At 42.3% G+C, this 26,692-nt stretch overlaps 1 protein-coding gene across 1 annotated transcript in view; it reads right to left on the reverse strand.

Annotated features, from left to right (window-relative positions):
• ADGRV1 (adhesion G protein-coupled receptor V1) overlaps positions 1-26,692 on the reverse strand; it is a 361,649-nt gene that overhangs the window by 55,687 nt on the left and 279,270 nt on the right. The gene's annotated exons all lie outside the window — the stretch shown is intronic.

Below are 26,692 nucleotides of genomic sequence, written 5' to 3' on the forward strand. Positions count from 1 at the left end.
TGTCACCCCTAGAATGAAACTATCATTTTCTCTTCTTTCCACACTGCAGTTGCATTTCCCCCTTCTTTGTCACTGCTTTTTTCATCCTCTTATATTATATTTTTAGCAAGCATTTTTACACTGTGGTAGAGAATGGGTGAGGCTTGACTTCAGGATTCAAATCTGGAGAGAAAAACACACAAAAATAGCACTTTCCTCATGTGAACCCAATTGTGAGTAGGTGGATTAGGAGAGGGAAAGGGATGTGGGCTCTATTAGTAAAGGATGGAGATGACAACACTGATAATGACATCTTTATGGAAGCGGGTGGTCTGCATCTTCTAAGGAGCTGTACGTCATTGGACTGATTAGTGTTTAGTTACTTGTCACTTGTGTTATTTGCCTTTAGATCAACTCTGATTTTTGTCAATTCTATAATAGGGTTTTCTTGGTATGATATGTTCAGAGATATGCCATTGCCCTCCTCTTAGTCTAAGAGAGTATGACTTGCCCAAGGTTACCTAGTGGATTTCTATGGCTGAGCAGCAAGTCAGATCCTAGTCTCAAAGGGTCCTAGTCAAACATTCAAACCATGACTACACCATGATGGCTTCAGTTTCCTTACTTAGGGGTGGCAGAATTCTAACTCAAATGTGTGGCTTTAGGGGGTTATGATTAAGCACAGGCTTCTTACTGGTGGAAGACTTCTGCAGCTGGTCTCAGATATTTGGCAACAGAGCAATCTGCCAGCAGATTGTCTCTGCTGGCTAAGATCTGCTGGGAAATCCTCCCTGCAGAAAGCAGGGCTCAGATTCCAGTTAGATCAAAAGCTTCTTCAACCCAGGGACACAACCACAATGTCTGCACAGAGTCAGATTAGGATATAAGTAATCCTAAATAACATTCAATGTCCCTAGCCTGAGAGAGGTTTCAGTTCAATACAGTTTCAGCTAGCTCTTGGCTATCATAGTTGGTTAGGATTGTTCTCTAAATACATTTTGGGACACTGCAGCAGCAAACATTTTCAGTTCAAAAATTCATATCAGCAGTATATTCCTCTTCTGAAGCCATATTCGTAACATCTTTAAGAAAACGTCTAACCATCTTCATGAAAAGTTAAGACTAACAATATACAGTCGGCCCTCCTTATCCACGTATTTCTTATGCACGGATCCAAGCATCTACGGCTTGAAAATATTCAAAAAAAGTATAAATTCCAAATAGAAAACCTTGATTTTCCATTTTATATAAGGGACACCATTTTGCTCTGCCATTATATTTAATGGGACTTGAGCATTCATAGATTTTGTTATCCACAGGGGATTCTGGAACCAAACCCCAGTGGATAACAAGGTCCCACTGTATATACAGCTATTTCAAAAGATACATCATTGTCAGTTTATTGTTATCATTTCCAAGGAATACAAATGGAAGCCCCCCCCACCCCCGAATTGCTATGCATAAACCTCTGCATACAATTCCTTCCTTTGTGCTTTCATTTCTGAAATAAGTAATTTCAAGGAGAGTTACAGTATAAGTCTGCATGGCTTTCAGAAGATGTGGTGCAGATATGGCCACTTTTCTTCTTTTAGAACAGGAAAAAATAGCTACAAAATTCAAGATTGCTTGTTTATTCCTCCAAATTTGCATGTATACACTTATCAGTGTAGTAACTGAAATATATCCAGCAATATTAGCAATTTGATTAGGGGTAAATTTCATCCATGTGTGAATGCAAATACTCATGTGTGCAAGGATTTGCATAGAGTTCAAATAGATCCTTCTGGGCAACAAACATAAGGGAACAGATGTTGATTGTGCTATAGCACCTTCAGTTTAAATTGGGATATGGGAAACATGCACAAGCCTTTGATTTCCAGTAATGATGCAAACTACCTCTGAGTGTTCCTTGAATAAGAAAACCCTATGAAATTCATGGAATCACTTTAAGTCCACAAGTGACTTGACAGCACATACAAACAAAGACAAAAACACACACAAAACAATAGTCAGCAATTATAATAGTTTAAGGTTTTAACTGGCACATCTCTGTCCTATGGAATACTGTGTCTTTTAGTATGGTGGGATACTTAAGAATTGTCTGCCAGGAAGCTCTAGTGCTGTAGTTTGTAGGAATGGACTAAGGTCTCTAGAAGCAAATTCTAAATCCTTCACCAAACTTCAAATCCTAGAATTCTATAAAATGGAGCCTGAGTAATTAAAGTGATACAAAATAGTTATAGATGTGCAGTGTGAATACAGCCTAAATTGTAACAAATTTCAAAATGTTTGCAGAATTAAAAAAAAATAAAATAGAAGATCAAGTGCTTATTATAATCTAAGAGGTTGGTCAATGCACGATGGAAGGCACAGTTGTATTCTGGCAGGCTATCCGCAGACAATTGACTATGCAAAAAGAATGTAAATAGGCTCTTGGTCTGACTCTTCTTATGTTTCTATCCAGTCCCACATATTTCTTCAATCTTCTGCATATTTACACTGTGTGTAAGCTTTTATTCACTACTTGGTGGCCCGTTGACTCGGGTTGGTGCACACGCCATTGGCCACTGATATGCAGCAAGTTCCCAGGAAAGAAAGAAACAGTTGTAACCATTCCGCATAAGTATTATGCCAGCTCCTGGCACCATGGTAAATAACCCCCAACAACCTGCTGCTCCACCCACATCAGATAGCTTTAAAAGCACTGCTCTAAAGCTGTAGCCCTATTTACATTCACCCATAATAAAGCTTCACCAAATACAGTAGAACTAAATTCTAAGTAAATATGCACATGTGTTGCAAGGACATGACTCACATGGTAGCCATTTCTTGTTCATATTTTTTTTCAGAATTATGCAGAATATCCACTGTCTCTGTATATTATTAATAAGAAAAAATGGAGTACATTATGAAGTCTACACAATATGCCCTGTTTCAAAAGAAAAAATCTGAACATGATATCCAATGATGAGATACACAGAGGTGAATAATGATGTGACCACCAGCATTATAATTATTGCAAGTCCTAGGCCTTATCACACGGAGGCACATACCATCGCTAAAATGTTGGTAAAATGTTCCTGAAGCATTCCTGAAGCGAGAAGGTGTGATAGCCGATCAAGTTTCTAAATCATCATTGAGGCGTCCCGCTTCTTTTCCATCAACAAAGCATTTGTGGAGCAGCCATTTCTTCAATAATGTGAACTTCTGTTATTGAAAAAACTGCTGCTCCACGAACGCTTTGAGGATGGGAGAGAAGTGGGGTGCCTCAATGATGATTTAGAAGTGTGACTGTCTATCACACCTTTGTGCTTCTGGATAACTTCAGAAATGGTTTACTGATGGTAAGCCTCCGTGTGATAAGGACTACAGTGTCTTCAGCAAACCTAATGAGATGCAATGATCAAGATAAACACATTTCAAAGGAAGCATCAATGGTTTGGATATTAACCAATAAAAATTTTCAGATTTCACGTGTCCTTGCTCCAGTTTAAATTCTTCCAGAATACCTGTGGTGATCAACCCAATCTTATCCTTTTTGCTGCTACAGACAAATATTGTACAAAATGCCTTAGGGCAGCAGAGGTGAAAAAAGCACACATTGGAGCCATTCACAGACAAAAGAAGTAATATGTTGGATTGCATGAGTTTGGGGCCAGTGTAAATGAATTGTTACAGTCCTTTACCAGCTGCCTTGAAGACCATTCAACAGAAAGGCAGGAAGAATAACTTCTCTGTAAGAAACAAAGTAAGATATGGATGTTTTGCAAGCGGAACGTGCTATGATCAATGAAGCTTAGAATGGGCACACACTACAGCCAGTTCTCATCTTGCTGACCACCTTAGCTTGTTAATTATATTTCTGTTGAAAGATCTCCTTTAGCCCAGGGATGCCCATTTCAGGTAAATACTTCTTATAGTTAACACAAGCCAGGCAGTCTGAATCTTGGCCTTATAGAATTCAATTACAACCTAGGATGGTATAATATACAAATAACAAATCTTGTGTCAAAGGTATTGTAATTGACAAGGAACTACAGATATTACTAACCTACAAGGATCTCCAAGGAGGTGGCCTGGAACAACTAAACTGAAGGGAGGCACACTCAGCTTCTGTCATCAGCTAAGAGATAAGAGGGCACCACTAGTCCAAACCTCCCAAGAAGCAAATAAAGGCAAGAGACTAGCCTGCTCTCATTCACTGATAAAAACAGGGACAGCCAAAGGGATCCTACTAACCAGCTCTGCTACAAAGAAAACTTAATTGAAACTTTTGGTTGCTCTGGGACTACTGAGCTAAAGGGGAAGTACAATCTGATCTTTGACATTGGCCAAGAGTCTAAGGGTTACAGCAGTGGTTCCCAACCTGTGGGTCGGGACCCCTTTGGGGGTCGAATGACCCTTTCATGGGGGTCGCCTAGAACCATTGGAAAACACCTATTTAATTACAGTTATGAAGTAGCAATGAAAATAATTTCATGGGTTTGGGTCACCACAACATGAGGAACTGTATTAAAGGGTCGCGGAATTAGGAAGGTTGGGAACGACTGGGTTACAGGGTTGTGTAGGCTAGGTTTTGCATAAATGTATGAGCATATTATTATAATCTATTGTAGCCCTCTTTTAAAACAATTCAATTGAAAAGCAGGGTCTAAATCCTCTAAATAAATCAGTGAAACTATTAACAAGAATGGCTGCTAGGTTTCACATATTTAGACACAGTGGTTTCCTGTTTCTCTGAATTCTCAAACATAAGATTAGAAGTTAAACATTCCCACCTTGCCTTCATCTGTTCATATGATCACAATGTAGATTCAATCCAAGTTCAACTAAGATTGAAAGAGCTGGAGCAGAACTACGAGGATCAAATAGTTTGCATAAGTGGTAGGAATACAACAGAAAGGAATGAACACTCCCAGTTAGCATCATATATAAGAAACTCTACCAAATTAAGATCCACCTTTTGTTCCCTGGAACTGTTGTTTTTTTTTACTATGAAATAGAGACAATTATAATTGTTCCCTGTTCTTCTTGCTGTCTGTTGGAAGGAACACCAGGATGTTGTTCTTAAAAATGCTTCCCTTAATCTAAATAACTGTCTTGTTAAATGCTTAAGATCCTGTATTCTGTTCTACAGAGAGCATGCAAGGACTCATCAGAGCAATTAATTGGAACATTCTGAAATATGTTATTGGCAGAAAATGCTGACTTGGCAAAATGGGTTCACCTATTCTTCTCCATGCCCCATTCCTTTTATAAGCAATGTTTAATTACAACCTAGTCAACATGTACTGAAATAAACCTGAACATGCACATAAGGAGTGTATGGTACACTCACCCACCCACCCACCCCCAGCAGCCTCAGAGGATGGCAATGGCAAGCCCCTCAGAACAAACCTTAGCAAGAAACCCTGGGATAGGTTAGTCTTGGGGTCACACTCTCTCAGCCATTTAATAATCTAATACAGTGGGCCCTTCTCTTACGTGGGGCCCGCATAAGAGAAAAAACGTGTAAGCTGAAGCCCCATAAGAAGTAATGGGGCTCATGCCCCATTACTCCTTCCAGGGCACAGGAGCCTTTTTTGCGGCGTGGTTTACAGCGTATATAATCTGTAATATAATCTCTCAGCAATATAATATGTGTGCGAGAGCTTTAAAGGTACAGTCTACTGTGGCCATGCAATAGCAAATATGTACATAAACTGTCAAATTTTATTTAAAAAGAACAACACTGTCTAATGATGTTCCCAGGAGAAATCCCTCCCAAGTTTTGCAGGCTCTGGGCTGGGAATCAGACATCGGTGCAGATAAGTGGACTGATGGGCAAAAAACAAAACAAAATCAGGCTGCATTTTAAAGAGAGCACCTTCCAAAGTGTGGGAAGGTTGAATCCATTGCATTTCTGGAGCTGCTTTTTTCACTCCCACAAGTGCCAAGGGGAAAAAACAATGGCACTTGGCTGGCAGGGAGAGGGCAAAGGAGTGGGTATGATCCACTGTACATTAACCCCACCCTCCTGGATGCCCCAAATGAGATTGGGAGCAAGTTCCCATTGGTGGCAGCCCGATAAACCCTGGTATTTTGGAAAAGAAACGGGGGGAAACACGATCTTGGAAAAACCATATTAAGGGGGATTTGCACCAGCCCTCCTTGAATTCAGAGTGGGAAAAACCGGCTCAAGTGTGAATGACCCCCTTTTAAACCAGTTTGTAAACTGGTTTATAATGTAGTGTGAACAGCACATAAGTGACTGGATAAGGAGGGCATAACTGAAGCAACCAAAAAACTAACTAAAGGAGCTGGAGTGATCCACAGCTAAGACAGGAGAAGCAGATGATGAGACACCTATCAGTCGGACAGTCCACAAAGATGGATTTTATGGCAGGTAAAAAAACATTGCTGACAAAAACACATATTAAAGCCTATTTGGAGTTTGCAAAGAGACATGTGGGAGACACAGCAAATATATGGGAAAAGAGTCTCTGAGCCATTAAGGCCCAAATGAACTTTATGGCCTTGGTGGAAAATGCAAAGCCAACAGCAAGCAGCCGCCTGCCTCCCTGGGCAGGCCTCTTTGCTGCCGGGAGCTGCGGTGGCACGATCGCCCCAGCATGCCTTGCTGGGGCGAGCACTCTGCCCCGATTGGTGGCACAGGGCGGAAGGGGCAGTCCTTCCGCTCCGCGCCGCTCTGGTAGGGGTGCAGGACCACTCTATGGTGGTGGCTCTGGTCCTCCAGGGTAGATCATTGGCTGGGCTGCCCTGGAGGAGGAGCCATCACCATCATGTGGTTAGGGTTGGGGCCAAGGCCTATATAAGGGCCATGTGGTCTGGCCCTGGCACCATTTGCTGCTCGGGTCTCCCACTCTCCCTCCCTTGGGTTTGTGGGTCAAGTCACAACTTTGGGGGTGGCAGCATAGGCTATGGATCTGCTTGGTGTGGTACCAGGGCTACGGAGCACTGGTTTTGGGAGTCATTCGAGACCCGGGGATGAGCAGGGCAGGCGTTGTGGTCATTGCGGGGGACATAACGCGGGTGAGCCTCCCGGTGACTAGGGGCTTAGAGAACAAGCGAGCACCTGGTGTTATGGCTGCCAGTTGGTGTTCCTTAGCCCCTAGGTCATCCCAACGCCTGGCGGTCCCCAGGCAAGCTGCTTATCAAACAACTGGGGGGGGGGGTTATTCGATATTTCAGATCCTGACCTTATGTTTGAGCCAACCCTACCAATTGTTTGCTGTTGCTAATAAAGTTGTGGCCTTTCTTCCAGCTTTGAGTTATGTGGTTTGTTGCGGCGGCCTCCCAGGCAATGCTCATTGCACTGAGAATACAATCCCTACAGTAAGGCATGATGGTGGCAGCATCACATTCTGGTGCTGCTTTTTCTTGGGAAGGACTGAGAAACTGGGCTGGATTAAGAGCAAGATAACTGGAATTGAACACAGGGCAAACCTGTTTCAGTCTGCAAGAGACCTAGCAATAGACTGAGGCTTACTTTCCAGGAAGACTCTAAACACAACCAAAGTAACAAGAGTGATTTGAAAACAAGAAATGTCTTAAAATGATATGTTCAAAGCTATACCTCGATCTGTTTGAAAATTTGTGGCAAGATTTGAACTGCTGTTCATTAACATTCTCCATCCAACCAGACAAAACTGTAGCAATTTTGCAAAGAAAAATGGAGGGAAAACCCAGGATCCAGATAATAGCTATATTGCTGCTAGTAATATTTTTGCCAAGTATTGAGCCAGAGGGTAAGTACTTATGCAACCAAAAAGTGCCAGTTTGCTTTTGTTAACTTTTGTGCCAGAGTTTCTGCCAATGTTTTCCAATTTTATTTGGGCTTTTATGGTGTCATTTGGTTTTCAAAAGTGTAAAATATTAATATAGTTGTGAATAATGCTACTGATTGACAGAGAAGAACAGAGATTGGAAAGGTTAGTTTGCTGGAATACAGCCCTAAGAATTCCCCATTTGCTGGCCATTTTGGCTGGGATCTGTGGGAATTTCAGATGCCTTGGTGTACTGGTTTGAGTACTGGACAGGGTTTAGATCCCCTCTCGGGCACAGAAATGCACTGAGTAACCTTGGGCAAGTTGCACTCTCAACCTCAGAGGAAGGAAGGGCAAAACTGCTCTGAACAAATCTTGCTGAGGAAACTCCTTGGGGTCACCATGTCAGAAAAGATTTGAAGGCCTACTCAAAAATAACAACAACAGGAACAGCTTGCATACTGGTTATTTCTCAAGTGTCTTCTATCATAACTCCTGTGATAGGTACATGACAGCTGTCGTGTATTGTATCTTACCTGTGAAAGTTTCCCCCAAACTCTTGTCTGTGAACACATATACACATATGTCTTTATATATGGCTGATTTCAAACTGCATTTTCTAAGAACAGTGTCTGAGTGGGCTCTTTCTCCCCTTGCAGTATGAATTACACACCATCTCTAGCATTTCATGACAGATCTCTGCCTAGATTCTGTTGCCAGTCTATGATGCTGATGCCTTTTAACAAGCACATGCTCCTTCTAAGTGCACTAATTTTGTTTGTGTTGTTTCCTTTACTGACCACACACTGATGTGAGGATATGCGTAGGCCATGAATATGTCAAAAGGATTAGCTGAGCTTTGCTAGTTCCGCCTTTAAAGACGGAGAACACTGCACTGTGTGCATAACTGTAACATTCACAGTTTCTTGCTTTCCATGGACACACGAGAAAGCATTAGCCCAGTGTCTTAGGCTGTGCTACTGCAGGCATTGTGCCAGCTGATTTAATTGCAAATAGTTTGAAACCTACATCTTAAGACACGGAGCAGAGATTGTGAACCCAGGGGCCTTTTATCAAAAGAACTGCATCTGGCTTTCTCAGCTGATGAACAGGAAATAGCAGATACACCCTGAGCTACATGTAAAGGCAGCAGAACAAAAGCTTCCCATTGGCTGTTTGCACAGTGCACTGTTGCTGAGCAAACATTCATGCAAATGCTTGAGGTTACAACTGGCTCAGATGTTCGCTTGTTTGTTCTCAGAGTGAGGAGAGGGGGAGAAATCGTGGGTGCTTCCTCCTAAATCAGGACACTTTTAGTCTTGTCAAAACACTCTGTGAGACAAAGAAATACTAATGAGTCTGGTATAGGCATTTGTTGCCACGTAACTCCCATAGAACAAAACAAGAGGCTGTCTTCTAGTCAACCAATTTTATGGGTGCTAAAGATCACCTCATGCAGATTAATTACTCCTTAACTATTCTGTAGTTCTCACAATCAGTGTCTTCCTAGACACTAAGTTTCTTTCAGAAGGGCTGCACAGACACCATACATCTGTTCAGATGAAAGTAGCCCTGTTCCAAATAAATCCCCATTTCTCACAAATCCGTCTGCTTACTATGGTTACTGGGAAAGAGTTATTTTCCTTTTTGCTCCCAGCAGCAAGTGTTGTCTGTGGGAAAGGTTATGAAGTAATGTCAGGAGTACCTATTGCATGGCATTTTTTGTCAACTCGGAGCAGATCAATAGTTCCTTTTCCATTTTCCATTTCCAATTTTCTTTTCCAAAAATTCCTCAAGGACAGTCACTGTCCACTCGATAAAACTATGCTGACAGCCAAACTGGAAGGGAGAATGTGGCAGCAAATAGGACCTGACTAATTTAAAATAATTGAGTAACAAATTAAGTTGGAAATAGGGACAAAAAGGGACAACTTAATTTTATTTTACTTTTTACAAAACGAAAGGCCTGTCTTAGCTTAGAATTATAGCTGTATTAATATTTCCCCAGAATTAAGCTCTCAATTAAATGAGGCCTTAGGGATAGGGATTTACATAGTTTAAGTCACATGCTGGCTTGGAAGAAAGTGATCTTCTTTGCATCCAGATGGGCCTCTTGTTTTCTATACTGAAAACTGCATAGAGACAGCTTAACTATCCCAGGAAACTGAATTCTGAAACTCTTAACCCTTGGACTTCTGAGAGATCCACATGAGAATCAGTAAGCCAAAGCATGGAGAAGATCATGTTATGATAAAAGGAATAAAAAATGGAAATGATGAGAGAGGATTGGAGGAACAGTGATGGGATGGTAGGAAGAGGAAAATAATGGAAACCGTTTCCCCCTTGTTTTTCCTGGTAAGGCTTTTAGTCTACCAGTGTAATGTAAATTTAAACACCTAATTTAACACAATTTTAAAAATAATCTCCCATTCAATATAAATGAATTTAGTTTAGATTTTTCCGCTTATTAATTATTAACTTAAGGTTAATGATCTCTGGAAACTGGGATTGAGTTTGCTGGCCCCGATCCAGTCTCTCCCAACCTAATCTCTATACATGGGGCATCAGGTCTAAAAGTAAAGATAGGGCAAACTGGCACATGTCCACTCTAGTTATTAATGAGCTTATTTTCCTCATCTTATCAAGGAAGGATAGTCTCTCCAAATACATGGAATTGAGGATTTCACACCACGTGTCCAGCGTCAGTAAATACAAGGGGAAAGATTATGTCCTTCTTGGGAGAGGGTAAACTGTCTAGAAAGAGACAGTTGGCTTTTGCAATATCGTTTTTTACTCTGTATGCTGCCTAAAGTTCAGAAGAAATACTCCTTGGTTTGAAGAAAATCAATTTCATTTAGATTAGCAACAAGTTGTCTTGGAGTTTCCTAGTTCTCTCGCCATAGTTTTATACTGGCATTCTGGTATATGAATACAGGTAATGCCGCTGTGGGGTTGAACATGGTACCGTATATACTCGACTATAAGTCAACCTCATGTATAAGTCGACTGCAGGTTTGGGGGGCAAAATTATGGATTTTGATATGACCCTTGGATAAGTCGAGGGTAAAACTTAGGTTCATGCAACAAAGGACCTAAATGATGAAGCAAAGGAAAACAATGCCAAAGAACCTATAAAATTATGCCAGACATAACTGTTTTGGCTCACACTAGAGGCTGGATGGAAGAGAGAGTAGAGGGAGGTCAGTGCTTCCAGGACAGATTGCACTCTTGCCTTTAATCAGGAGATGGTTTACTTTTTAATAAGAGTTTAAAATATTATTTACATTGATCCGTGGATAAGTCGACTTAGGTTTTTGGGGTCAATTTTTTGACTAAAATTTCTAGACTTATACATGAGTATATACAGTATATCACATCAGAGACCCCTATGTTAAATTCAGTCATCTATATCTTATGCTGCAGCTAAGGATAAAACTGAATCTATTTGACAGAGCAAAACTGTGCCCCTCAACAGATTATCCCTGAGAATATATGGCCTTGACTTCATTATGATTTTTTGAGTTCTAAATCAGGTAGGGAGTTTATGTGAATAGAGAAGGTTCCTCACTCCTGGCAGTCTCCTCCAGCTTGTGGATGTGAGGCAAGTCTGAGTTAGAATTCTCATCCTTGTTCCTTCTTACTGAGTGACTAAATTTGAGTACCCACTCACCTGTCATATTCATATCCCCTCTTTCTTTTGTGATGTTTCGGAAATGAAGATGCCATTGTATCCCAAGTATGAGAGACCGACTTGCTCAGGTTACCTTGTGAGCAACACAGATTGGTGGTGTGCTGAATCCAGATATCCTTGAAGTGAAGCCAGCACTGCTGGAGGATACTGCTCACTACATCACAGTAACTCATTCAATGCTATGTTTAGAACAAGTGAAGGGATACACTACTGCTGCTGCTGCTCCTGCTGCTGCTGTTTGCTGCCGCCACCGCCACCACTACTACTTTTCCTCCTCCTGCTCCTCCTCCTATTTATTTGTATCCCACTCTAATCCCAGAAGTGGGACCCAGGGAAGCTTACAATATTAAAAGAACAGTACAATTAAAAACATAGAAAAGTGGTACATTAAAATATAATTAAATCATTACAATATTAAAATAGATTGCTTGTTAAAGGAATAAAATGTAGTTATAAAAGATAAAACACTTTAAAACAATACAACACTTCAGCCTGTTACTTAAAAACATTCTGTTTGAAAACCCTGCATAAGAAGATTTAACCTGCTAGTGGAAGGACAACAGGGATGGGGCCATTCTGGTCTCCCTGGGAAGGAGTTCCAGTGTCTAGGGGCAGCCACTGAGAAGGCCCTCTCTTGTGTCCCTACCAACAGTGCTTGCGATGGGGGAGGGGGGACTGAGAGAAGGGCCTTTCCTGAGGATCCCAGAGCCTGGACCAGCTCTTACAGGGAGATACGGTGTGACAAATAGCCTGGACCTGAGCCAAATAGGGCTTTATGGGTCATCACCAGCATGCCTTCCTCGAAGAGGACCAGCCCTCCCTTCAGCCACCATCTGGGAGAGAGAGGCAGGTGAGCTCCAACTGCCTTCCTCGAAGAGGACCAGCCCTCCCTTCAGCCACCATCTGGGAGAGAGAGGCAGGCGAGCTCCAACTGCCTTCCTCGAAGAGGACCAGCCCTCCCTTCAGCCACCATCTGGGAGAGAGAGGCAGGCGAGCTCCAACTGCCTTCCTCGAAGAGGACCAGCCCTCCCTTCAGCCACCATCTGGGAGAGAGAGGCAGGCGAGCTCCAACTGCCTTCCTCGAAGAGGACCAGCCCTCCCTTCAGCCACCATCTGGGAGAGAGAGGCAGGCGAGCTCCAACTGCCTTCCTCGAAGAGGACCAGCCCTCCCTTCAGCCACCATCTGGGAGAGAGAGGCAGGCGAGCTCCACCAGTCCTGCCTGGAAGAAGCAGAGCCCTCCCTCCGGTCCATCTGCCTTGGTCCAGGCCTCAGAGGGAGAGAAGAATGCTGGACCTGATCCCCTCCCCCCTCACCATTCCCTTCTCCTTTTGTGTCGTGTCTTTTAGATTGTAAGCCTGCGGGCAGGGAACTGTCTGATTAAAAATGATAAATGTAAGCCGCCCTGATAGCCATTAGGGCTGAAGGGCGGGCTATAAATACCTAAATAAATAAAATAAAAAAAATTTGAATTGTGCCCAGAAACAAACTGGTAGCCAGTGGAGTTGTTTCAACAGGGGTGTTGTGTGGCCTCCATAACCTGCACCTGTTGACAATCTTGTTGCAGCTCTTTGGACCAGCTACAGTTTCTGAACACTCTTCAAAGGCAGCCCCACTACCACAAATTATGCAGTCGAGTTTCTCGCGTTTGGGAAATCACAGGGGTCAGCAAACCCAAGTATAACATGTTACAGTAGTCCAAACGGAATGTAAGCAAGGAATGTACCACTGAAGCCAGATCTGGCATTTCAAGGAACAGGTGCAGTTGGTGCACAAGTGTTTTTTAAAAATATCTTTATTATACTTAAAATATAAAATACAATATCAATTGTATAATATAATTTTATACAGTTTATGCTTCATTTATCTTGTATAATACAGTTGGTACACAAATTTTAAATGTGCAAAAGCACTCCTGGCTTCAGGCCGAGCATAACCCATCTGACACAGGCTGGATCCCTATTCCCTGACCAGGAACACCTCTGTCTTATCTAAATTAAATTTCAGCTCGTTTGCTCTCATCCAGTCCATTACTGATGACAAACACTGGTTTAGGACTGGGACAGCCTGCTTGGATCGAGGTAGGAAGGAGTAATAGAACTGAGTGTCATCCACATATTATTATTATTATTATTATTATTATTATTATTTATTATTGATGGCACCAGACTCCAAAACTCTGGATGGCCTCTCCTAGCAATTCCATGTATATGTTAAATAGCATAGGGGACAACACTGAATCCTGAGGAACCCCACAGGTCAATGGGATACCATTCACATAGGACCAAACCCTTCCTCATTTGCAACCCCTTTGCCTAAGAGATGCCAACTGAAGACTGTTTTTTATTTTTATGGTTAATAAAAGGTTTGGGGACTAAACTGAGGGAGAAACATAAACTCCTCCCAGACAGTGCTTGTGGGCTCAGTGTCTAGAGCACAGTGACATTTTCTCATTCTCCAGTCATAGCCAAGTTCACAGCCTGTTCACTTCGACTCACATAACTCATTGGAAGTCTCTGATCCATTCCTATGTGCACAGTGCCAGGTTCAATATTACATTTGGGTGGATGGAAGTGTGTGTTTGTGTAACTCAATGTTATCACTCATTTAAATTTTATATAGCTACATTATTTGGAAGCTGCATGGATGGGACATGGGTCTGCTCAGCACATGTTTTCCACTATACACCTATACATTCAAAGGTAACACCTTAGCAGATCTGTCAAACATGAAAAATGTGGTTGTTTTTTTTTACTACACATGCAGTAACTATGGAAATTATTTGATAATTATTTGGTCTTAGAAAGAAAGCAAAGAAAAAAGTAAGAACCCAGACTTGCAGCATTCATCTGGCATACTGGTTGGACTTTCCCCTGATTGCTATTTATTAAGCTTTTGTTTTTGTTTCTCTTTGATGGAGTATAGCTGTAACTGTTGACTTCACCAGAAAGCCCCTTAAATGCTGTACAGTATGAGTAGGGGATTTTCTCTAAAATGTATCCAGCTCTCAATGCCAGCAGCTCTGTGAGTCAAAGTAAACAGTTCCCCCATGGACCATATTGTAGTTTACTGTCTAAAAACAGCTGTGACACTTGGAACTCTATTTACACAATGATATATTGAAAGTTTTGAAACACATTCTATTGCTCACAATACAGTTAATTTTCAATTCCTGTAGCTGTAGTTTACTGCGAGTTCTATACTGAATACATGATGGTTAGCACTAATCATGAATTGCCTCCAAATCATGATTTGAAATGAGCTTGCAAACAATGGCTTGCAGGCTATTCTGGATAGCACCAAACATTTGTTCAAACATAACAAATTTAGAAAAATGTGAATACTGCCAAGTATGAAGAGAGAAAATAAAAGAGAGAATATATGGGGGATGGAAGGAACATGCTGCCTAACAGCACATAATATTTCTGATGGTGTAATCACCATTTGGTGATCATACAGAGCAAAGTTTAGACCTGGCCTCACACCTCTTAATCTTAATCCTAATGGCATATGTCATGAGGAACAGCCTGCACACACTCAAACTTTATCCTCACAGCTATTATTTTTAAATGAAAGCTGGCAATATAAAGATGCTCAATTCTGGGCTTACTACTAATTTCTGTGCATATGGGTACAGAACAGCACTATACCCAGTGCTTTAGTTGTACAAACTTTTGTGGCAGTCATATTTGTATCTTCATTACAGCTCTGCTATTCCGCTTCAATACCAGTCTAAACTGGAAAAGGGCATGTTTTTATACATATGCTGACAACAAATCAGATTACACTCATGCTCCTCAAGGGAAAATCAGTTTCTATTTAGAGCTGCACCATGAGAGTGGTGTATCAAACTGGGGGTGGGTGGGAGGGAAAAGACAGGTCAGGCCTCACCCTTTTCTTCCAATTTTAGCACCTCTACTTTGGTGGTTTGCATGTTTCAGCTCATCCTTTAAGATCTCAATGGGCTGTATTACAAATTTTGATGGCAAAGATTGTCCTCCAGCTATTGCTATATAGTCTTTTAAGAGTCTATCATATGATGAAAGGAAACAGTTCAGAGAACTCAAATGCTTGAAAAGAATTGACCAAATTAGTGTCTCTTTTTTTGGAACAATATCTGTACATGCAAATGAAGGATGACTTAGGCCCTAAACAGACCAGCAATTTGTGCTAGCCTGGGCCCGAAAGTACCACACCCAGCCCTACTTTCGCTGCCCATGCACCATCTTGGTGCATGCCCATCCATACAGGGCACACCATGATGATGCACGGGCATCAGAACCCCCAAATGGCACTAGCCGGAAGGGCGTCATCATGGCACGCAAGCGCCACGATGGCACCCCTTCTAGGAAGCTGCTTACAGCAGCTTCTTTTTGCTCCCAAGAGGGAGCAGATCATTGCAGCGGTGTGTGATTGCTGCAGCTACGATCCGGGACAGAAAGAGGAGGCATCTTTCTGCCCTTTCCTGCTCATCTGTCAAATCCCTAGGTTTTTCCTATTGTGGCTCAAACTTAGCTTTGCCACACATTTACAGTTCATTTGTCAGATATATTGGCCCAGAACATGAAGAGTGAGGAGGAGGAGGAGGAGAATGATAACAATAACTACTGTTACTATATTTATCATAAAAAGGTAAATTTATCATAGGCCACCCATAATTCAACCAGTGGGAGGGCTCACTGTACAGTGGATACCACAGGCCAGTAATGGTATTTACATTAGGTATTTTGGTAAACCCTGCCCTGACTGCGTATAAAGCCAAAACAATGGCACAATCCCTTTATGGGGCTGAGATCTGGGGCTCCTCAAATATTTAAAGTCTGGAACCAACCCAGAATTATTTTTTTTGAGGACATTGTTAGGACTTCCTAAAGATGCTTTATCTGCCATGGTCAGACTAGAAACTGGTACATTATGTACAGAGAGCCAAATAAACAAAAGAATAATATGTTATTGGTTCAAAGTACAGGGGATGGACAATACCAGACTTCCCAAAAAATGTTTGATAGAACTGTCTAATGGTTTACCTATTAAAAACTGGGTATATCATGCTGCCCAACTGAACATCAAACATGGGCTCTTATTAGATAACCTTAAAGAACTTCAATCAGATGCACAGAAAAAGACCATAAAGAACACAATTAGCGAAATAGTCACACAAAGGGACTTAAACAATGTATATCTCTCCCCATGTGCCCCTCTATATTATAAACTTAATGAAGTTTGTGAATATACAGATTACTTTAATAATATAACATTTGTTCAGTTGCAGAAAGTCCTTACAGAATTAAGATTGAACATGATAGACACAGCATATAGAGACGCGAGGCATAAAGGCATCCCAATAAAGGATCGTACTTGTATATATGGATGCCCAGAATTAGAGGACCTTGTCCACTATATATTGTTTTGCCCATTGTATAGAGAACTAAGGGAACATTTTGTGATACCCCTAACCAAAATTAGCTCTTGTCAGAGTCCAAAAGTAGTTTTTCATCTCCTTCATAGGAAAAATCAAGAACCTGGAACTAAAACCAGGAGACATTTTAATCAGCTTTCATGTGTTCTCCCTGTTCACCAGAGTCCCCATAATGGACACCATGACACTCATCCAACAGATTTTTCCAGAAGACATCACAGCCCTGTTCAAACATTGCCTCACCACAAGCTATTTCCAGTGGGACAATGGATTCTACGAACAGAGAGATGGAGTAGCAATGGGAAGCCCTCTAAGCCCTGTGATAGCAAACTTTTACATGGAACACTTTGAAAAGCAAGCCCTGGAAACAGCACCGAAAAAGCCCACAATACGTGGATGACACTTTCACCATTTGGAGCCATGAAGAAGAAGATCTGGCTGTGATCCTAAACCATCTGAACAACATCCACTCCAACAACCAATTCACTATGGAAAAAGAAAAGGAAGGAACACTGCCATTTTTGGATGTCCTAGTCATCCACAAACGTTTGGGTCACACAGTATACAGAAAACCCACACATACAAACTGATACCTGCACAAGAACTCTAACCATCCCCCAGGACAAAAAAGAAGCACAATCAAAACATTGGTAGACCGAGCAAAACGCATCTGCGAACCCCACTTCTTGGAAGATGAACTGAAGCATCTGGACCAGGCTCTACAGGCCAATGGTTATTCCAGCTCAGACATCAGAAGGGCTGCCAGGCCCAGAAAAACCCAGAAAAGTGAAGACAAGCAGCCACCCAAAGGGAAGGTATTTTTACCATACATCAAAGGAGTCACAGACAGCATAGGCAAAGTGGTGAGGAAGCACAACCTTCAAATGGTTTACAAACCGACAAAGAAAATCCAGTAAATGCTTCACTCAGCCAAGGACCAGAGAGACCCGCTCACAGCTGCGGACAAGTCTACATAGGGACCACCAAATACAGTGTGCAAACAAGAATCAAGGAACACAAGAGGCACTGCAGACTGGGCCAGCCAGAAAAATCAGCAGTAGCAGAACATGCCACAAACCATCCTGGGCATAAAATACTGTTTGAAAACACTGAAGTTCTGGACCATGCCAACCACTACCATGTCAGGATGCACAGGGAAGCCATTGAGATCCACAAACACCTGGACAATTTCAACCGGAAAGAAGAAACCCTTAAAGTGAACAAAATGTGGCTATCAGTCCTGAGGAATAGCAAAATAAGGACTCAGCAAATGCAAATGGGAAACCATTCAGAATCAGGGGCTTTCCCAGCAGATAATGATCACCAGTTAGCAGACATTAATCCTCCTTTGCATTAGCTTCCCAGGCTGAGGCCAGCCATCAGCAAAAGAACAATACATATGCAAATCACTCCTGCATTTCCAGGCTCACACAGTATATATACACCCAATTTTTCCAGGGAAAGCATTCTCTGAAGATGCCAGCCACAGATGCTGGTGAAACATCAGGAATAAACTTTTCTGGAACATGGCCACATAGCCTGAAAAACCCACAAAAAACTATGGATGCCAGCCATGAAAGCCTTCGACTTTACTTCAGTGTGTGCTGTTTGTAATGGACTGGATGAGGGCAAATAAATGGAAACTTAATCCAGGCAAGACGGGGTGCTCTCTTGGTCAGTCAAAAGTCATATCAAGGAATAGGAATTCAGCCTGTTTTGGATGTGATTACACTCCCCCTAAAATCTCAATTTCGCAAATTTTGGTGATGGCCAAGAATGCATTTGCACAACTAAAACTGGTGCACCAGCTGTGCCCATTCCCTGAAAAAACAGATCTGGCTAAGGTGACACATGCCTTGATTGCATCTTGTTTGGATTACTGTAATGCACCTATGTGGGGCTGCCTTTCCAAACTGTTCAGAAACTTCCATGGATCCCAAATGCTGCAGCCAGCTTGCTGACAATAGAGATCGTATAATCCCCTTGCTGAAACAATCACACTGGCTGCTGATCCATTTCTTGCCAGAATTCAAAGTGCCAGTCATGAATTTTGAAGCACTACATTGCTGGGATCCATACTATTTGAAAAACTGTGGGGCTATACAGATTGCCCCTAAGGGGCAGCGGAAGACCGCCACTTTCCTGGCCAGATCGGGGCCACAACAACCTCATGCCATGGCCCCGATCTGGCCTCTGGAGAGCTCAAAAAGGAGCAGCAAAAAGCAGCTTGTTTTTGTGCCCACTGAAGAGTGCCATAGCTGCATCAGCGCAGCTGTATGACGCCCCTTCAGCAGTGCATCATCTAGATGCAGCACCAGAGTTGTGTCATGATGCCGCATGCCATCTGGAATGGCACACAGCATCATGACACCCTGTGGATGGAGTTAGGGCATCCTGTGTCAGGACACTGTGCCCTGACTCTGCCCAGCCTGTACAGGGCCTGCATCTCCCTAGATGAGCCTGCCTGAGTTCTACAATTGGCACAGGAAAACTTTCAGTCCCACACCTATCACAGGCATGGCTGGCAAGGACATGGGAGACAGCCTCCTTGGTGGCTGCTCTCAAACTGGTGTGAGTGGCCTTCTCCCTGCTGTTTTTCTGCTGACAGGCAAAGACTTTTTTTTATTTAAGGAGGCATTTAGTTTTTAATATGTTGTGGCAGATAGAGGTTTTAATGGCGGGGGGAGGTGTTATCCTATTTTATTATGTTCTAAGTGTGTGTTTTTAAACTGCTTTTAACAAGGGGCATCAATAAGGGACAGGTGGTGAGAATTGCACCAGGTGACACTCTATATGAGGGTTACACCACTGCTTCCCCAAGCATCTGCCTTTTGGTAGAAATGGACTGTGGTGTTGCCTGTGTCCCTTTAAAATGCTGAAGAGATTGTGTGAGTGAATCAAGGCTTACTGGGAGAGGGCCCAAGGTTTTTTTTTAAAATAAAATTTTAAAGTACGTTGGCATCACACACTATAACATCTGAACAAAGATTTAGTGTGTAAAGATATACTTATGTCTTCCAGCTTGACATACCAGACTTTTCTAACTGAATCTTCCACCAATTGTGTGGTTCACTGTGGCCAGTTCAGCTATACATAGGTGCAGAAGTCTGCCCACTCAAAGACATACCTAGGATCTGCTTACAGGAAGCCGGTGCCAGATACAGAATCATGACATCATATATGGATGGTCTAATAATCCAGAAATATCACATACTGCAAACTTGCTAAAATTAAATGCTAAATTGCTCTTATTCACTATCTAAAAATGAGCACAAACAATGAACACGCCCGTGCGCACACACACACACACAGACACAGACACCCACACACAGAGACACACACTTCTTTCCTCATGTAGATCTCAATATTATACTTCCATAGGAAGCTAGCATTTTAATTATAAACACTGTCAGGCCATAATCTACTGATTCACGACTGGGGTTTTTTTGGGGGGGTGGGGGTGGAGAAGGAGGTTCCTAACATTTGTTTTGGCTTGATGGCAATTATTTGTAAAGATAAGAAAAACCCTCAAAATGAACAGTACTACAAGTGTGCTTCACTGAAGCTCCAACCCTACAACAAAAGATAGAATTATGTTTAATTCCCATGCTGCTTTATACAGAATGCACAATTGTGATGGCACAGAAAGTTGTCTAGAGCTACGCTGCTCTAGCACAATCCAGATCACAACAAATAGCTGAAAGAACTCAGTTCTGCTCTGCTCTCAAATGTATCACCATCATACTTTTTAATGTTACTATTTCAGAAATGTAAGCTTTTGCTAACATAGCTGGTATTGTGTTGGCTAAAAAAGTGCTGGAAAAATCAAGCATGGCCCATTTATGGGGAGGGGATTCTCTTCATGCTTTCAGTTTTCCATTAATGACTTTGCACACCACTTTTGCCACAGTTGATCATAGATACTAACATTGCAGAGCTAATATATGAAAGCAAGTATACTACAAATCAATAAGATAAAAAAAATGTTATCCCTGTATGCATTTCTGAATAAATGCAGCTCCCCATATTTTAGTAGGGCACTACATTTCTTTTACTGAACGGAAACAGGTAAAATGGTTACAGTCTAGAAATCCAACTCCTCACTTGTCTCCCTCTCACATGCAAGAATGAGAAAACAGAAAACATTTCTCCTCGCCGGTATGGCAGTGACATATTTTCTGTCAGTCACATGTTTTCACATTCTGCAAATTATTCTGCCTAGTTATGATAGCTGCTGCCTTGTTGCATCACCTTAGAATTAGAAGCACTGGATGGCTATTTGCATCTTTTCTATTAATTAGAATCAGTCCTTCTGGGCTTGCTGTTCATGTCTTCTTTGCTTCATGAAGTGAAAAGATACCAGTTTCACACAAGGACATTCTTTACAACTTGCAAAAACTATTCTGAAAAGGGCATTTGTTGTCTCATTGTTGGGTTAGAGGCAAAAACTGAAACAAAGCAAAAACACTAAGACAGGTTAACAAACTCCTTTGACAAGCTGTCTTGATGTCTCAAGAAAGCCTTACTTGTTGAGAATGAATAATTTAGCAAGATTTTATCACCACTACCCCATGTTACAGTAATGGAGGAGTATAGTTTTGCTTTGTTTGTTTGTTTGTCATCACAAGATCTAAATCAGTCTAGATTGCCAGAACCAGTGTCAGATTGACCATGATCATCCACAGGGCCAGGCCAATACATTTTTCTGTCCCAGGTAACACAGCAAGTGATCAGGGATGTAGCCAAGGGGGGGGGGGTTCTTGGGGTCCAGACCCCCCCTTCCGTTAGATAAAATGAATGGTGTGTGCTGCTGCACCGCCGCACCCAATTCCCATTATAATGGTGGCACTTAATCTGGACCCCCCACTTCCCAAAATCCTGGCTACGTCCCTGAAGTGATACCTCATCCTCATTGTCCTGAATTAGAGTTCATAGTACATAAAGCCAACAAGTTATTTTGAGACATGAGGCAATAAAGCCCAAAAAATAGCTTTCCACAGTAAAACTCACAAAAGAAATAATAAACAGTATGCCTTCTTTTGACAATAACATTTTCTGCTCAAGGCAGCCGGTTAACCTTGACGATACAATATGCCCTAGTTGGTATACTGTAGACTCAGTTTTCTGCATGGGTGACTTGTACTATCAGAACAGCATAGGAAGCAATGATAAAAAAATCCTGCCACAAAAGTCCCTATAGACTAGAGTCATTATAGTTTGTAATTTTGTTTGATACATATATTCTCTACTTGGGTTCATAATCTTGACTGTCTCTTGAAAATTCTTTGCAAATATATTGTTTTCAATCCAGATATAAAAACTGCAATTTCACATAGGGGTTATTGGGAGGAAAGATGAATTTCTAGCCAGCTTTGTTTTGCAACTTTTTGGATGCAGGGTAGATGCCCTACCCTTCACACTACACAAATACAGCACCATGATTCTACTTGAACTAATATAGCAACATCCATGGAATGCTTAGATTTGTAGTTTGATGAAGCACTGGAGCTCTCTTGCTATGAATTTGAAACATCCCTCCCTAAATCACAAATCCCAGGATTCCATGGGACAGAACTGTGGCAGATGAAATGGATTCATGGTGCTATATAGTGTGAATGGGCCCTACAGTTTCCTCAAACATCACAGTACTGTGTGTGTATGCACCAATGTTAAAACATGGAAGAAAATTTTCAGAAAACGCATGATACTACCTTTTAAAATATTTGCCTGTAAGGCTCATAAATATCAAGCCAATTCCAGACTGAATTGAGGAGAATGTGTTTATTACTATTTCCACAGTGTTCTATCTTGCCCCCATGCTGTTTAGTATCTACATAAAACCACAGGGAGAGGCTGTCCTTACTTGATCCTTACTTTCTGTTCCATCACATTCCTAGAAGCCAATGGAGGTTCTGAAATTTAGACTCTAAAGTGATCTTTTGGATATTTAAGTTTATATGTGTAATCAAGAAAAACAGAAGTGCTTTTCATTAATAACCAATGTCTTGGATGGGGATAACATTTCCCATGTGGGAAGTAATAGTGACACTGTATTCTTCTTCTTCAGGCCTCACTTGGGATATTATGTCCCGTTCTGGGCACCACAATTCAAAAAGGATGCTGAGAAACTGGAGCATGTCCAGAGCAGGGTGACCAAAATGGTTAACAATCTGGAAACCGTGCTTTGAGAGACTTAGGAGACCAGGAGAAGAGAAGGTTAAGAGGTGATATGATAGCACTGTTTAAGTATTTGAAGGGGTGTTATACTGCGGATGGAGCAAGCTTGTTTTTTGCTGTTCTAGAATGTAGGATCCCGAGCAATGGATTCAAACAAGAGGAAAAGAGATTCCACCTCAACATTAGGAAGAACTTCCTGACAGTAAGAGCTGATTGACAGTGGCACACATTCCCTCAGAGTGTAGTGGAATCTCCTTCTTCAGAGGTTTTTAAACAGAGGCTGAATGGCTACCTGTCAGGGGTGTTTTGATTGTGTATTCCTACATAGCAGGGGGTTGGACTGGATGGCCCTTGCTGTCTCTTCCACCTCTATGATTCTGTGATCTAGCATACAGACTTCCTCTGTTTCTACGTCCCTCCACCTTTCCTAGCATTATTGGTGGAATACAGACCGCCCCTTTGGGGTGGCCTGCACCCGCCCCTTTCCCTGATGGATCAGGGCCTGAGCTGCCACAGCGGCCTGGAAAGGGGTGTCCTTGGGGCTTCATGCCCCAAGAACAACCAACAGCGGCGGGGAGACAGAGAAAGGGGCCGCTCGGCCCCTTTCTCTTCAGTATCGCTGGTGTGGCTGTGTAAAGGCCGCGCCAGCGATAGATACACAGCGCAAAAGGAACTCCATTTTGGAGCTCCTTTTGGCGTCGCTGAAAGGGCGCCACAAGCGCCCTTCAGCTGCACCAGTACGTAACGGCTGCATCACGCCATTTGGACATGACACAGCCATTACATCAAAATGACGGTGCCCATGTAGACAGGGCGCCGCCATTTTGACGTACTCAGTATGTACTAGGGTTAGGGAGTGTCTGTAAAGGACTCTCCCAGGCAACCCTAGCATGTACTGAGTACATGCTATCAGGCCCATCTATACAGGGCCATTGTTTCTCTAATGAATCATGCCTTCTCATGAAGTACAGCAGCCTCAGTTTTGCCATCTTGGCTTCCTGGGAGATTTCTGGCTTGCTCTGCTCTAGGACCCATTTGTTTGTCTTTTTGGCTGTCCATGGAATCCTCAGCACTCTTCTCCAGCAGCATATCTCAAATGAATTGATTCTCTTCCTCTCTTCTTTCCTAACTGTCCAGCTCTCACATCCATAAATGGTGACAGGGAAAACAATGGCTTGTGCAATTCTTGTTAGTGTTGTGCAGTCCATGATGTACCACATCAATGTCTGGCACCAAAATTGCCGCCTTCCATGATGCAGGTAGCAGTGTGCAAAACTGGAGAAGCACCTCTCCCCTTCCAGAATGAGTAAAGAGACACTGGAGACAGGTATTTCCTAACGAAGCTTTTATTCTTCCAAAGCTCCACTATGTACAGCAACTATCATACAACTCCAACTCCATCCACCATCACAACAACCCACACTGTGACTTGAGTCACTCCCCTTATATAGCAACGACTCCATGTGGCCTTTTGGCCCTGCCTCCTCTTCTTGTCTCACACTGTTCTCTGTCCCCTATCCAGGGTGATTACACATTTGCAGCACTTTTGCAGCACTTTACTGCACTTGGTGGCCATCTCTTGATGTCACTTCCCATGACTCAGCATTAAAGGGAGTGAGAAATAGAAGCTTATGGTGTTATATGAAGTGCCCTTATGCTGACTTAACCCACTTCAGCCCAGTACCATCACTAGGGGCGGGGGTACAGGCCACACTAGGTGGCACCCCAGAAGTTGGTGATACTCCAGAATGAAGGGTGACACCCAGTTGTCTCCCTGTCCCTGCAGGCATATTTTTGCCTGTGTAGATGTTGCTCTGCCCTATAGGGGCTTCTTCACTTCCCACAGGAGCCCTTCAGGCCCATACGGGTAGGGTTGCCATAAGCCTGCTGGGGGCGGGACAATCCCGGGTTTTGACCACTAGGGGGCGTCCCTGCACGGTTTCCTCCTTGTCCCGGGTGGATGAGGTTGCCTTTGCTGGCCCTTGCAGAGCTGCGCGCAGGGCTAATGAGCAGGACTTCCTCCTCCTCAGGCTGGGTCCTCCAGGCCTGAGCCTGTGAGGGCTGGCAGGGGGCGGGGCTGTTCCAGCCCCAGTCTGCCCCCATTGGCCAGCCAGACTCAGGAGGAGGAGTTCCTCCTCTGTTGGGCTGGGCTGCAGCCAGAGGGGAAAGGAAAGGGCCATTTCCTTTGCCCTTTTTTGGTGCCAGGGAGGAGGAGGAGGAGGAGGATGAAGAGGAGGAGAAGGAGAAGGAGAAGGAGGAAGTACTGTATGTGTTTTTTAAACTGTATTTTTAAAGTGCATTTTAAGCTGTATTTTTAAAGTGCATTTTAAGCTGTATTTTTTAAACTGTATTTTAAAGTGCATTTTTAAGGTGTATTTTTAAACTGTATTTTAAAGTGCATTTTAAGCTGTATTTTTAAAGTGCATTTTAAGCTGTATTTTTTAAACTGTATTTTTAAAGTGCATTTTAAGCTGTATTTTTTAAACTGTATTTTTAAAGTGCATTTTAAGCTGTATTTTTAAACTGTATTTTTAAAGTGCATTTTAAGCTGTATTTTTTAAACTGTATTTTAAAGTGCATTTTTAAGGTGTATTTTTAAACTGTATTTTAAAGTGCATTTTAAGCTGTATTTTTTAAACTGTATTTTTAAAGTGCATTTTAAGCTGTATTTTTTAAACTGTATTTTAAAGTGCATTTTAAAGTGCCTTTTCTGTGTATTTTTGATGCTTTTAATGCTAACAATTGTCCCTTGCTTCGACAAGGATAGTGTGGTGATGATGTGATTTGAGTCAGCTTCTGAAGTTGAGAGAGTGTCACCTTCCAAAGTGTGGTTTTGGTGTATTTTTTGTGCTTTTAATGCTAACAAGTCTCCCTTGTTGTGACAATGATGGTGATGATGATGATGATGGTGATGGTGATATTGATATCAGCAAGCCTCTCAGGCATGGCCAATGTTAGCTGCTCTGATTTTTACAAACTCATGTGCAGTGAAAAAAAATCAAAGTCCCTTGACTAAGTACACACTTCTGAGAAGTAGAGTTGGTGCAAGAAACCTGAAACGGCAAATCCACTTCTTGTGAAACCACCTTGACATGTTCAATATGCATAGCCATGTTAAACCATGCTAAGTGTTAAACTCAAGGGGTTTGATTATGGAATAAGCCTCTGAACTATGCAAGAGGCCATGTTAAGTAAAGCCACGGGAAGTGCCCAAATGTGCTGTTGTGTGTGTTTTGGAATGGAGGGGGGTGGTTTGGGCAGAAAAGGAAGTCCATTTCTGCCATCTGACTAGGAATAATGCCCAAATGTCCTCCATTTTGATCATGCCTAAGAAACATGCATTTATATTAACATTTTTAAAAAGCATCAATTTTTTCCGCATGTCCTCCATTTTTATAAAATGTGCCCTACATTTGAAAAGGTTGTCCTACATTTGCCCTACATTTGTCCCGGTTTGGAGGTCCTGACTTATGGCAACCCTACATACGGGTGCTCCTCTAGTCCATACAGTTGCTCCCAGGGCCATGTGGACACTCCTTGAGCCACATGGGTGCTCCCGGGTGGACGTGACTGCGGGGTCCTAAGTAATTTACGAGATTTTTAGGCTGAGTAAGGTTTGAATTTAATACAGATTCAACTCGTCAGTCTTCAGTTGTCTTTGT

This window comes from Sceloporus occidentalis, unplaced genomic scaffold (genome assembly GCF_023333645.1).
Source record: "Sceloporus occidentalis isolate IW3139 unplaced genomic scaffold, rSceOcc1.0.p SCAF_1, whole genome shotgun sequence".
Taxonomy (NCBI): Eukaryota; Metazoa; Chordata; class Lepidosauria; order Squamata; family Phrynosomatidae; genus Sceloporus; species Sceloporus occidentalis.